General features: G+C 44.9%; 1 protein-coding gene across 1 annotated transcript in view; it reads right to left on the reverse strand.

The window, feature by feature from the left end:
• The window catches only part of LOC139539723 (ciliary neurotrophic factor receptor subunit alpha-like), a 688,039-nt gene that overhangs the window by 291,770 nt on the left and 382,545 nt on the right, over positions 1-13,724 (reverse strand). The gene's annotated exons all lie outside the window — the stretch shown is intronic.

The raw sequence follows: 13,724 nt of genomic DNA on the forward strand, positions 1-13,724 counted from the left end.
CCAGCTGATTTGTACGGGTCACAGTTTTGCAGCTCTTTCAGAACATCTGCGATCTGGATTTGGGTGAAGGAGAAGCTGGGGAGGCTTGTAGTTACGAGGGGTGCGGAGCTGTTGGCCAGGGGTTGGGGTAGCCAGGTGGAAAGCTTGGCCAGCCGTAGAGAAATGCTTATTGAAATTTTCGATTATCGTGGATTTATCGGTGGTGACCGTGTTACCAAGCTTCAAAGCTTCAGAGCAGTGGGCAGCTGGGAGGAGGTACTCTTATTCTCCATGGACTTTACAGTGTCCCAAAACCTTTTGGAGTTAGAGCTACAGGATGCAAATTTCTGTTTGAAAAAGCTAGCCTTTGCTTTCCTGACTGACTGCGTGTATTGGTTCCTGACTTCCCTGAACAGTTGCATATCGCGGGGACTATTCGATGCTATTGCAGTCCGCCACCGGATGTTTTTGTGCTAGTCAAGGGCAGTCAGGTCTGGAGTGAACTAAGGGCTATATCTGTTCTTAGTTCTACATTTTTTGAATGGGGCATGCTTATTTAAGATGGTGAGGAAATTACTTTTAAAGAACAACCAGGCATCCTCAACTAACGGGATGAGGTCAATATCCTTCCAGGATACCCCGGCCAGGTCGATTAGAAAGGCCTACTCGGAGAAGTGTTTTAGGGAGCATTTGACAGTGATGAGGGGTGGTCGTTTGACCGCGGACCCATAGCGGATGAAGGCAATGAGGCAGTGATCGCTGAGATCCTGATTGAAAACAGCAGAGGTGTATTTGGAGGGCAAGTTGGTCAGGAATATATCTATGAGGGTGCCCATGTTTACGGATTTAGGGTTGTACCTGGTGGGTTCCTTGATAATTTGTGTGAGATTGAAGGCATCAAGCTTAGATTGTAGGATGCTGGGGTGTTAAGCATATCCCTGTTTAGGTCACCTAACAGTACAAACTCTGAAGATAAATGGGGGGCCATCAATTCACAGTTATTGGTGTATTGACATGTTGAATGCACCGAGCTGTCTGTCTAAACTACTGGCACACAGCTCGGACACCCATGCGTACCCCACAAAACATGCCACATGAGGTCTCTTCACAGTCCCCAAGTCCAGAACAGACTATGGGAGGCACACAGTACTACATAGAGCCATGACTACATGGAACTCTATTCCACATCAAGTAACTTACACAAGCAGTAAAATTTGATTTAAAAAACAGATACAAAAACACTTTATGGAACAGCGGGGACTGTGAAGCAACACAAACATTGGCACAGACACATGCATCCACACTCACTCACACGCACACACACACACACACACACACACACACACACACACACACACACACACACACACACACACACACACACACACACACACACACACTCACAGGCAGACACACGCACACACACACACACACAATAACATACATACAGATGGATTTAGTACTGTAGATATGTGGTAGTGGTGGAGTAGGGGCCTGAGGGCACACTGTGTGTTGGGAAATCTGTGAATGTATTGTAATGTTTTTAAAATTGTATATACTGTCTTAATTTTGCTGTACACCAGCAGCTAATGGGGATCCATAATAAATACCATTACAAATACAAATACCTGGCCGTGTGGTGCCAGGGCATCAACCTCTCCCTCAACGTGATCAAGACAAAGGAAATTATTGTGGACTACAGGAAAAGGAGGACCGAGGACGCCCCCACTCTCTTCGACAGGGCTGCAGTGGAGCAGGTTGAGAGCTTTAAGTTTCTTGGTGTCCACATCACCAACAAACTATCATGTTCCAAACACATTATTAAGACAGTCGTGAATAGGGCTCGACATAGCCTATTCCCCATCAGGAGACTGAAAAGATTTGGCATGGGTCCTCAGATCCTCAAAAGGTTCTACAGCTGCACCATCGAGAGCATCCAGACTGGTTGCATCACTGGCTGGTATGGCAACTGCTCGGCCTCTGACCGCAAGGCACTACAGAGGGTAGTGCGAACAGCCCAGGACATCACTGGGGTCAAGCTTCCTGCTATCCAGGACCTCTATACCAGGCGTGTCAGAGGAAGGCCCTAAAAATGGTCAAAGACTAAAGCCACCCAAGTCATAGACTGTTCTCTCTGCTACCGCACGGCCAGCGGTTCCTGGAGCGCCAAGTCTAGGTCCAAAAGGCTTCTTAACAGCTTCTACCCCCAAGCCAAGAGACTCCTGAACAGCTAACAGCTGACTTCTGTACAGCACTTTGAGATATCAGCTGATGTAAGAAGGGCTATATAAATATATTTGATTTGATTTGAAGGGCTACCCAGACCGCTCTTCTACTCTGCTGCTCCTCTCTGTTATTATCTATGCATAGTCACTTTAAATATGGCTGCAATCCCGGTAACGGGATCGATATGACATCAGCCAGTGAAAGTGCAGCGCGCCAAATTCAAACAACAGAAATCTCACAATTAAAATTCCTCAAACATACATGTGTCTTATATCATTTTAAAGGTAATCGTGTTGTTAATCCCACCAAAGTGTCCGATTTCAAATAGGCTTTTCAGCAAAAGCACCACAAACGATTATGTTAGGTCACCACCAACTCAAAGAAAAATTATGCAATTTTTCCAGCCAAAGAGAGGAGCCACAAATAGCCTCCATTTCTGTGATTGTAACAGTCAGTCAGCCAGTTGGCCTCCATTTCTGTGATTGTAGCAGAGCCCATTTACTGGGCGATGCTATCAGCCATGGCCAGGAACTCTGGCCCATTGGTCCAATTAAGAACCAATCAGAGATCAGGATTAATGGATCCGTCTGTCTCCCTCCTCACCCGACTTGTATCCTCCTCTGTTTATCTCTCTCTTACCAGCGGAACAGGAGGACGAATGAGGTTGTCATTGGGATATTAAGACATTTCTTCAAAGAAGATAAAATATCTGCTTGTTAACTTCAGTTTGTTAATTTGTTGTTGAGAAACCATCGATACCACTTTGCTTAGAGTGGGGATACTATCACCCTAATCCATCTATAGTGCACTCCTCTAGTGCGCAAAGACACTACGTACTGTTGCTAGGAGTAGTGTGCCATTTGGGCTACAGACAAGAAGTTCAGGGAGTCTTGAGTTCTTCCTCTTAGATCCTGACACTGACTATAAACAGTGTTTTGCTTATATAAATGAAGTGCTAGAAGAGGTGTCTGTCTGATCTGTCTGAAGAGAGGCTGCAGACAGTATTAACATGTCAAGCACCTGGATCCTTTAATGGGGCCTAGCAGTGAACCCTGCACGTGCCTCACATACAAACACACACACACACAGGACAATAAGAGTAATACAACAGAGAGCATACATAATGTTTATCATGGCGCTACAGCACAAAGATATCCAACAGTCACCCAGGCAGTGCACTCTGTCACATTCTCTCTCAAACCCAATATTCCCTGAGACCATCAGTCATCAGATTACATCAGAGGATCTAAGGCTTTGCTTTTCATCATGACAGACGCCAACCAGACCACATCAGAGGAGTCTCTGTCAACTCTGCTAATCTCAGATTACAGCGTTGTCGCGTTACAGCGTTCTTCCCAGGGCCACATGTGGAGTTTAATCCCAGGAGCAGCAGGATATCAGACAGGACAGAGTCAACCGCTCCGATTACTGTTCATTTGGGACACATCTGAGTCACACAACCTCTTCAGTACAGAACCAGCCAGACCACACCCTCTTCAGTACAGAACCAGCCAGACCACACCCTCTTCAGTACAGAACCAGCCAGACCACACCCTCTTCAGTACAGAACCAGCCAGACCACACCCTCTTCAGTACAGAACCAGCCAGACCACACCCTCTTCAGTACAGAACCAGCCAGACCACACCCTCTTCAGTACAGAACCAGCCAGACCACACCCTCTTCAGTACAGAACCAGCCAGACCACACCCTCTTCAGTACAGAACCAGCCAGACCACACCCTCTTCAGTACAGAACCAGCCAGACCACACCCTCTTCAGTACAGAACCAGCCAGACCACACCCTCTTCAGTACAGAACCAGCCAGACCACACCCTCTTCAGTACAGAACCAGCTAGACCACACCCTCTTCAGTACAGAACCAGCTAGACCACACCCTATTCAGTACAGAACCAGCTAGACCACACCCTCTTCAGTACAGAACCAACCAGACCACACCCTCTTCAGTACAGAACCAGCCAGACCACACCCTCTTCAGTACAGAACCAACCAGACCACACCCTCTTCAGTACAGAACCAGCTAGACCACACCCTCTTCAGTACAGAACCAGCTAGACCACACCCTCTTCAGTACAGAACCAGCCAGACCACACCCTCTTCAGTACAGAACCACCCAGACCACACCCTATTCAGTACAGAACCAGCCAGACCACACCCTCTTCAGTACAGAACCAGCCAGACCACACCCTATTCAGTACAGAACAAACCAGACCACACCCTCTTCAGTACAGAACCAACCAGGCCACACCCTATTCAGTACTGAACCAACCAGGCCACACCCTCTTCAGTACAGAACCAACCAGACCACACCCTATTCAGTACAGAACCAACCAGACCACACCCTCTTCAGTACAGAACCAACCAGACCACACCCTCTTCAGTACAGAACCAACCAGACCACACCCTCTTCAGTACAGAACCAACCAGACCACACCCACTTCAGTACAGAACCAACCAGGCCACACCCTCTTCAGCACTGAGGAGAACATGACAACAACAAAGCATATTTGGTTTAGTATGTTTCTCTCTTGTGTATCTACAGTATAGTATTACAGTGCATTAATACAGTAGCTTGAATCTACAGTAGCTTGAATCTACAGTAGCTTGAATTTACAGTAGCTTGAATCTACAGTAGCTTGAATCTACAGTAGCTTGAATCTACAGTAGCTTGAATTTACAGTAGCTTCAATCTACAGTAGCTTGAATCTACAGTAGCTTGAATCTACAGTAGCTTGAATTTACAGTAGCTTGAATCTACAGTAGCTTGAATCTACAGTAGCTTGAATTTACAGTAGCTTGAATCTACAGTAGCTTGAATCTACAGTAGCTTGAATTTACAGTAGCTTGAATCTACAGTAGCTTGAATTTACAGTAGCTTGAATCTACAGTAGCTTGAATTTACCTACATGTTTTTGCTATAACAGTGCAGGCTGTAAAGGAGGTACTAAATGTTTAATGAGGATATGCAAATGTAATGTAGAGCACTTTGAGATATCGGCTGATCTAAGAAGGGCAATATAAATACATCTGATTTGATTTAATGATTTTGATAGAAATATTAACATGTGTATTTATGTAGAGAGATCAATACTATGTACAGTAACACAGCAGTCTGTGAACGGCCATTGGGTTCCTCTCAAAACATCTGAATAGCCTGACGGTGGCCAGATTACATCTTCTTACAACCTCTTTGGCACTCTCCAAGTCTTTTTAAAGGTAGTATTTGTATATTTCACGTATACTTCATCTTAAAGTGAAAACGACTTGTTTTCATAGTGTGGCTGCTTGGCTAAGGGTCATTTTAACACTGCGTTATAATTGCATCCATCCCAGCAGCCATGACAACACCTCATGTGGCTATGAAGAGACAACCACAGAGACACATTCTATTCATGTCTATGTTTAAACAACAAATAGTGGTGATAATTAAACCAGTTTCAATTCTTGGAGATTAATATTCAGGACAGCATAAGGAAAATACAGCTGGTGGGAAAAACTCCTTTCAACATAAACAACAAACATTTGGCTGGTGGGAAAAACACATTTCACCATTAAGAAGAAACATTTGGCAGTAAAAAGAGCGGATAGAGAGATATTTGGTTGTGTTAGCCCTGTAGTGAAGCAGGGAGAGAGCAGATAGAGAGGTATTTGGCTGTATTAGCCCTGTAGTGAAGCAGGGAGAGAGCAGATAGAGAGGTATTTGGCTGTATTAGCCCTGTAGTGAAGCAGGGAGAGAGCAGATAGAGAGGTATTTGGCTGTATTAGCCCTGTAGTGAAGCAGGGAGAGAGCAGATAGAGAGGTATTTGGTTGTGTTAGCCCTGTAGTGAAGCAGGGAGAGAGCAGATAGAGAGATATTTGGCTGTTTTAGCCCTGTAGTGAAGCAGGGAGAGAGCAGATAGAGAGGTATTTGGTTGTGTTAGCCCTGTAGTGAAGCAGGGAGAGAGCAGATAGAGAGGTTTTTGGCTGTATTAGCCCTGTAGTGAAGCAGGGAGAAAGCAGATGGAGAGGTATTTGGCTGTGTTAGCCCTGTAGTGAAGCAGGGAGAGAGCAGATAGAGAGGTATTTGGCTGTATTAGCCCTGTAGTGAAGCAGGGAGAGAGCAGATAGAGAGGTATTTGGTTGTGTTAGCCCTGTAGTGAAGCAGGGAGAGAGCAGATAGAGAGGTATTTGGCTGTTTTAGCCCTGTAGTGAAGCAGGGAGAGAGCAGATAGAGAGGTATTTGGTTGTGTTAGCCCTGTAGTGAAGCAGGGAGAGAGCAGATAGAGAGATATTTGGCTGTGTTAGCCCTGTAGTGAAGCAGGGAGAGGGCATATAGAGAGGTATTTGGCTGTATTAGCCCTGTAGTGAAGCAGGGAGAGAGCAGATAGAGAGGTATTTGGCTGTGTTAGCCCTGTAGTGAAGCAGGGAGAGAGTGGATAGAGAGGTATTTGGTTGTGTTAGCCCTGTAGTGAAGCAGGGAGAGAGCAGATAGAGAGGTATTTGGTTGTGTTAGCCCTGTAGTGAAGCAGGGAGAGAGTGGATAGAGAGATATTTGGCTGTGTTAGCCCTGTAGTGAAGCAGGGAGAGAGCAGATAGAGAGGTATTTGGCTGTGTTAGCCCTGTAGTGAAGCAGGGAGAGAGCAGATAGAGAGGTATTTGGCTGTATTAGCCCTGTAGTGAAGCAGGGAGAGAGCAGATAGAGAGGTATTTGGCTGTGTTAGCCCTGTAGTGAAGCAGGGAGAGAGCAGATAGAGAGGTATTTGGCTGTATTAGCCCTGTAGTGAAGCAGGGAGAGAGCAGATAGAGAGTTATTTGGTTGTGTTAGCCCTGTAGTGAAGCAGGGAGAGAGCAGATAGAGAGTTATTTGGTTGTGTTAGCCCTGTAGTGAAGCAGGGAGAGAGCAGATAGAGAGGTATTTGGCTGTATTAGCCCTGTAGTGAAGCAGGGAGAGAGCAGATAGAGAGGTATTTGGTTGTGTTAGCCCTGTAGTGAAGCAGGGAGAGAGCAGATAGAGAGGTATTTGGCTGTGTTAGCCCTGTAGTGAAGCAGGGAGAGAGCAGATAGAGAGGTATTTGGTTGTGTTAGCCCTGTAGTGAAGCAGGGAGAGAGCAGATAGAGAGGTATTTGGCTGTTTTAGCCCTGTAGTGAAGCAGGGAGAGAGCAGATAGAGAGATATTTGGTTGTGTTAGCCCTGTTGTGAAGCAGGGAGAGAGCTACATGGGAAGGTACTGAGGTCGTTTCATCACTCTAGCTGGTTTATGTTTAGAGAAGTTGAAGGTGTTTGGAGAAGTTCAAACTGCCCTGAGTCTCCACTACCATCATAAACGTCGCTGTGATTCACATTAGAATGTCTGTCTGTCTGTCTGTCTGTCTGTCTGTCTGTCTGTCTGTCTGTCTGTCTGTCTGTCTGTCTGTCTGTCTGTCTGTCTGTCTGTCTGTCTGTCTGTCTGTCTGTCTGTCTGTCTGTCTGTCTGTCTGTCTGTCTGTCTGTCTGTCTGTCTGTCTGTCTGTCTGTCTGTCTGTCTGTCTGTCTGTCTGGCTGGCTGGCTGGCTGGCTGGCTGGCTGGCTGGCTGTCTGGCTGTCTGTGATGTCTGATCAGATTTCTGCTTGTTGGCCCCACTCTCTCTATGAAGAGGCTTCACAGCCAGTACATCATATGGGTCCAAATGGTCATGTGAGATGCAGACGTTCTCTACTGTTAGCTGGTCCATCTCTATCTCTATATCTCCCATTAGGGAGGCAGGCAGCTACAGTTTAACAGACTGATACCGTACTGACAGATGTTGGTATAACAGACTGATACCGTACTGACAGATGTTGGTATACATAAGAAACGTGACACATACTAATTAAAATGTGACGTATTTATGTTACGTCTATGTTACGTCTACCCCTGAGTCCAGGTTGACACTAGAATGGCATACCTGTAGTTCATTATTTACAGGACATCGGTTATATAGATTCCAATGTCCTCCAGGATCTAAGTTAGTATACAGTTCATTCGGAAAGTATTCAGACCCCTTGACTTTTCTCACATTTATTTTGCATTACAGCCTAAAATGGATTAAATAAAAAACGAATCAATCTACACATAATACCCTATAATGACAAAGAAAAACCAGGTTTTTAGAAATGTTTGCTAATTTATTAAAAATTAAAAACAGAAATATCACATTTTCATAAATATTCAGACCTTTTACCTAAGTACTTTGTTGAAGCATATTTGGCAGCGATTACAGCCTCAAGTCTTCTTGGGTATGACGCTACAAGCCTGGCACAACTGTATTTGGGGAGTTTCTCCCATTCTTCTCTGCAGATCCACTCAAGCTCTGTCAGGTTGGATGGGGAGCATTGCTGCACAGCTATTTTCAGGTCTCTCCAGAGATGTTCGATCGGGTTCAAGTCCGGGCTCTGGCTGGGCAACTCAATGACATTCAGAGACTTGTCCCCCAGCCACTCCTGCATTGTCTTGGCTTTGCTTTCTTGGTTGTGTGTTTATGGTCGTTGTCCTGTTGGAAGGTGAACCTTCACACTAGTCTGAGGTCCTGAGCGCTCTAGAGAAGGTTTTCATCAAGGATCTCTCAGTACTTTGCTCCGTTCTTCTTTCCCTTGATCCTGACTAGTCTCCCTGTTCCTGCCGATGAAAAACATCCCCACAGCATGATGCTTCCACCACCATGCTTCACATTAGGGATGGTACCAGGTTTTCTCCAGACGTGATGCTCATCAGACCAAAGAATCTTGTTTCTCATGGTCTGAGTCTTGTCATGTGCCTTTTACAGAGGTGCTGCTTCCATCTGGCCACTCTACCATAAAGGCCTGATTGGTGGAGTGCTGCAGAGATGGTTGTCCTTCTGGAAGGTTCTCCCATTTAGTTGGTGCAGTGTTTTTAGATTTCAATGCTGCTTTTGATGTAATTGATCATGAACTGTTACTAGGTAAACTCAAATGTTATGGTTTTAAGTCTGCAGCTCTGTCCTGGATGGAAAGCTATTTATCCAGGAGAAGGCAAAAAGTGTTCTTTAATGGTAGCTTTTCAAACAGTAATGATATACATTGTGGTGTTCCTCAAGGAAGCTGCCTAGGCCCCCTTCTCTACTCTGTCTTACTAATGATTTACCTTCAGTAATGAAAAAAAGCAAGAGTGGTCATGTATGCTGATGACTCTACAATAAATAGCACAGCATCAGAATGTACTGAGCAGTGAAGGATTGTGTCTGAGTGGGTTGATATGAACATATTGGAGTTGAACATTTCTAAAATGAAACGTATTGTATTTGGTTCAAGATGTATGATGATGATCCCCAATTGAATCTGTTGATGAATAGAAAGGATGTAGAGGAAGTGAATAAAATAAAATACTATGGGTCATGTTGGACGCAGCTTTATCATGATCAGAACACAATAACACATATTAGAGTACTGTCCAGTTATATGGACAATCCCTGGTCCTGTCACACTTAGAGTACTGTCCAGTTATATGGTCAATCCCTGGTCCTATCACACTTAGAGCACTGTCCAGTTATATGGTCAATCCCTGGTCCTGTCACACTTAGAGTACTGTCCAGTTATATGGTCAATCCCTGGTCCTGTCACACTTAGAGTACTGTCCAGTTATATGGTCAATCCCTGGTCCTGTCACACTTAGAGTACTGTCCAGTTATATGGTCAATCCCTGGTCCTGTCACACTTAGAGTACTGTCCAGTTATATGGTCAATCCCTGGTCCTGTAACACTTAGAGTACTGTCCAGTTATATGGTCAATCCCTGGTCCTGTAACACTTAGAGTACTGTCCAGTTATATGGTCAATCCCTGGTCCTGTCACACTTAGAGTACTGTCCAGTTATATGGTCAATCCCTGGTCCTGTCACACTTAGAGTACTGTCCAGTTATATGGTCAATCCCTGGTCCTGTCACACTTAGAGTACTGTCCAGTTATATGGTCAATCCCTGGTCCTGTAACACTTAGAGTACTGTCCAGTTATATGGTCAATCCCTGGTCCTGAAACACTTAGTGTACTGTCCAGTTATATGGTCAATCCCTGGTCCTGTCACACTTAGAGTACTGTCCAGTTATACGGTCAATCCCTGGTCCTGTCACACTTAGAGTACTGTCCAGTTATATGGTCAATCCCTGGTCCTGTAACACTTAGAGTACTGTCCAGTTATATGGTCAATCCCTGGTCCTGTCACACTTAGAGTACTGTCCAGTTATATGGTCAATCCCTGGTCCTGTCACACTTAGAGTACTGTCCAGTTATATGGTCAATCCCTGGTCCTGTCACACTTAGAGTACTGTCCAGTTATATGGTCAATCCCTGGTCCTGTAACACTTAGAGTACTGTCCAGTTATATGGTCAATCCCTGGTCCTGTAACACTTAGAGTACTGTCCAGTTATATGGTCAATCCCTGGTCCTGTAACACTTAGAGTACTGTCCAGTTATACGGTCAATCCCTGGTCCTGTAACACTTAGAGTACTGTCCAGTTATATGGTCAATCCCTGGTCCTGTAACACTTAGAGTACTGTCCAGTTATATGGTCAATCCCTGGTCCTGTCACACTTAGAGTACTGTCCAGTTATATGGTCAATCCCTGGTCCTGTAACACTTAGAGTACTGTCCAGTTATATGGTCAATCCCTGGTCCTGTCACACTTAGAGTACTGTCCAGTTATATGGTCAATCCCTGGTCCTGTAACACTTAGAGTACTGTCCAGTTATATGGTCAATCCCTGGTCCTGTAACACTTAGAGTACTGTCCAGTTATATGGTCAATCCCTGGTCCTGTAACACTTAGAGTACTGTCCAGTTATACGGTCAATCCCTGGTCCTGTAACACTTAGAGTACTGTCCAGTTATACGGTCAATCCCTGGTCCTGTAACACTTAGAGTACTGTCCAGTTATATGGTCAATCCCTGGTCCTGTCACACTTAGAGTACTGTCCAGTTATATGGTCAATCCCTGGTCCTGTCACACTTAGAGTACTGTCCAGTTATATGGTCAATCCCTGGTCCTGTCACACTTAGAGTACTGTCCAGTTATATGGTCAATCCCTGGTCCTGTAACACTTAGAGTACTGTCCAGTTATATGGTCAATCCCTGGTCCTGTAACACTTAGAGTACTGTCCAGTTATATGGTCAATCCCTGGTCCTGTAACACTTAGAGTACTGTCCAGTTATATGGTCAATCCCTGGTCCTGTAACACTTAGAGTACTGTCCAGTTATATGGTCAATCCCTGGTCCTGTAACACTTAGAGTACTGTCCAGTTATATGGTCAATCCCTGGTCCTGTAACACTTAGAGTACTGTCCAGTTATATGGTCAATCCCTGGTCCTGTAACACTTAGAGTACTGTCCAGTTATATGGTCAATCCCTGGTCCTGTAACACTTAGAGTACTGCCCAGTTATATGGTCAATCCCTGGTCCTGTAACACTTCGAGTACTGTCCGTTTATATGGTCAATCCCTGGTCCTGTAACACTTAGAGTACTGTCCAGTTATATGGTCAATCCCTGGTCCTGTAACACTTAGAGTACTGTCCGGTTATATGGCCAATCCCTGGTCCTGTAACACTTAGAGTACTGTCCAGTTATATGGTCAATCCCTGGTCCTGTAACACTTAGAGTACTGTCCGGTTATATGGTCAATCCCTGGTCCTGTAACACTTAGAGTACTGTCCAGTTATATGGTCAATCCCTGGTCCTGTAACACTTAGAGTACTGTCCAGTTATATGGTCAATCCCTGGTCCTGTAACACTTAGAGTACTGTCCAGTTATATGGTCAATCCCTGGTCCTGTAACACTTAGAGTACTGTCCAGTTATATGGTCAATCCCTGGTCCTGTAACACTTAGAGTACTGTCCAGTTATATGGTCAATCCCTGGTCCTGTAACACTTAGAGTACTGTCCAGTTATATGGTCAATCCCTGGTCCTGTAACATTTAGAGTACTGTCCAGTTATATGGTCAATCCCTGGTCCTGTAACACTTAGAGTACTGTCCAGTTATATGGTCAATCCCTGGTCCTGTAACACTTAGAGTACTGTCCAGTTATATGGTCAATCCCTGGTCCTGTAACACTTACAGTACTGTCCAGTTATATGGTCAATCCCTGGTCCTGTAACACTTAGAGTACTGTCCAGTTATATGGTCAATCCCTGGTCCTGTCACACTTAGAGTACTGTCCAGTTATATGGTCAATCCCTGGTCCTATCACACTTAGAGTACTGTCCAGTTATATGGTCAATCCCTGGTCCTGTCACACTTAGAGTACTGTCCAGTTATATGGTCAATCCCTGGTCCTATCACACTTAGAGTACTGTCCAGTTATATGGTCAATCCCTGGTCCTGTCACACTTAGAGTACTGTCCAGTTATATGGTCAATCCCTGGACCTGTCACACTTAGAGTACTGTCCAGTTATATGGTCAATCCCTGGTCCTATCACACTTAGAGTACTGTCCAGTTATATGGTCAATCCCTGGTCCTGTCACACTTAGAGTACTGTCCAGTTATATGGTCAATCCCTGGTCCTGTCACACTTAGAGCACTGTCCAGTTATATGGTCAATCCCTGGTCCTGTCACACTTAGAGTACTGTCCAGTTATATGGTCAATCCCTGGTCCTGTCACACTTAGAGTACTGTCCAGTTATATGGTCAATCCCTGGTCCTGTCACACTTAGAGTACTGTCCAGTTATATGGTCAATCCCTGGTCCTGTCACACTTAGAGTACTGTCCAGTTATATGGTCAATCCCTGGTCCTATCACACTTAGAGTACTGTCCAGTTATATGGTCAATCCCTGGTCCTATCACACTTAGAGTACTGTCCAGTTATATGGTCAATCCCTGGTCCTATCACACTTAGAGTACTGTCCAGTTATATGGTCAATCCCTGGTCCTATCACACTTAGAGTACTGTCCAGTTATATGGTCAATCCCTGGTCCTATCACACTTAGAGTACTGTCCAGTTATATGGTCAATCCCTGGTCCTATCACACTTAGAGTACTGTCCAGTTATATGGTCAATCCCTGGTCCTATCACACTTAGAGTACTGTCCAGTTATATGGTCAATCCCTGGTCCTATCACACTTAGAGTACTGTCCAGTTATATGGCCAATCCCTGGTCCTATCACACTTAGAGTACTGTCCAGTTATATGGTCAATCCCTGGTCCTGTCACACTTAGAGTACTGTCCAGTTATATGGTCAATCCCTGGTCCTGTCACACTTAGAGTACTGTCCAGTTATATGGTCAATCCCTGGTCCTGTAACACTTAGAGTACTGTCCAGTTATATGGTCAATCCCTGGTCCTGTCACACTTAGAGTACTGTCCAGTTATATGGTCAATCCCTGGTCCTGTAACACTTAGAGTACTGTCCAGTTATATGGTCAATCCCTGGTCCTGTAACACTTAGAGTACTGTCCAGTTATATGGTCAATCCCTGGTCCTATCACACTTAGAGTACTGTCCAGTTATACGGTCAATCCCTGGTCCTATCACACTTAGAGTACTGT

Source organism: Salvelinus alpinus, chromosome 1 (genome assembly GCF_045679555.1).
Source record: "Salvelinus alpinus chromosome 1, SLU_Salpinus.1, whole genome shotgun sequence".
NCBI lineage: Eukaryota > Metazoa > Chordata > Actinopteri > Salmoniformes > Salmonidae > Salvelinus > Salvelinus alpinus.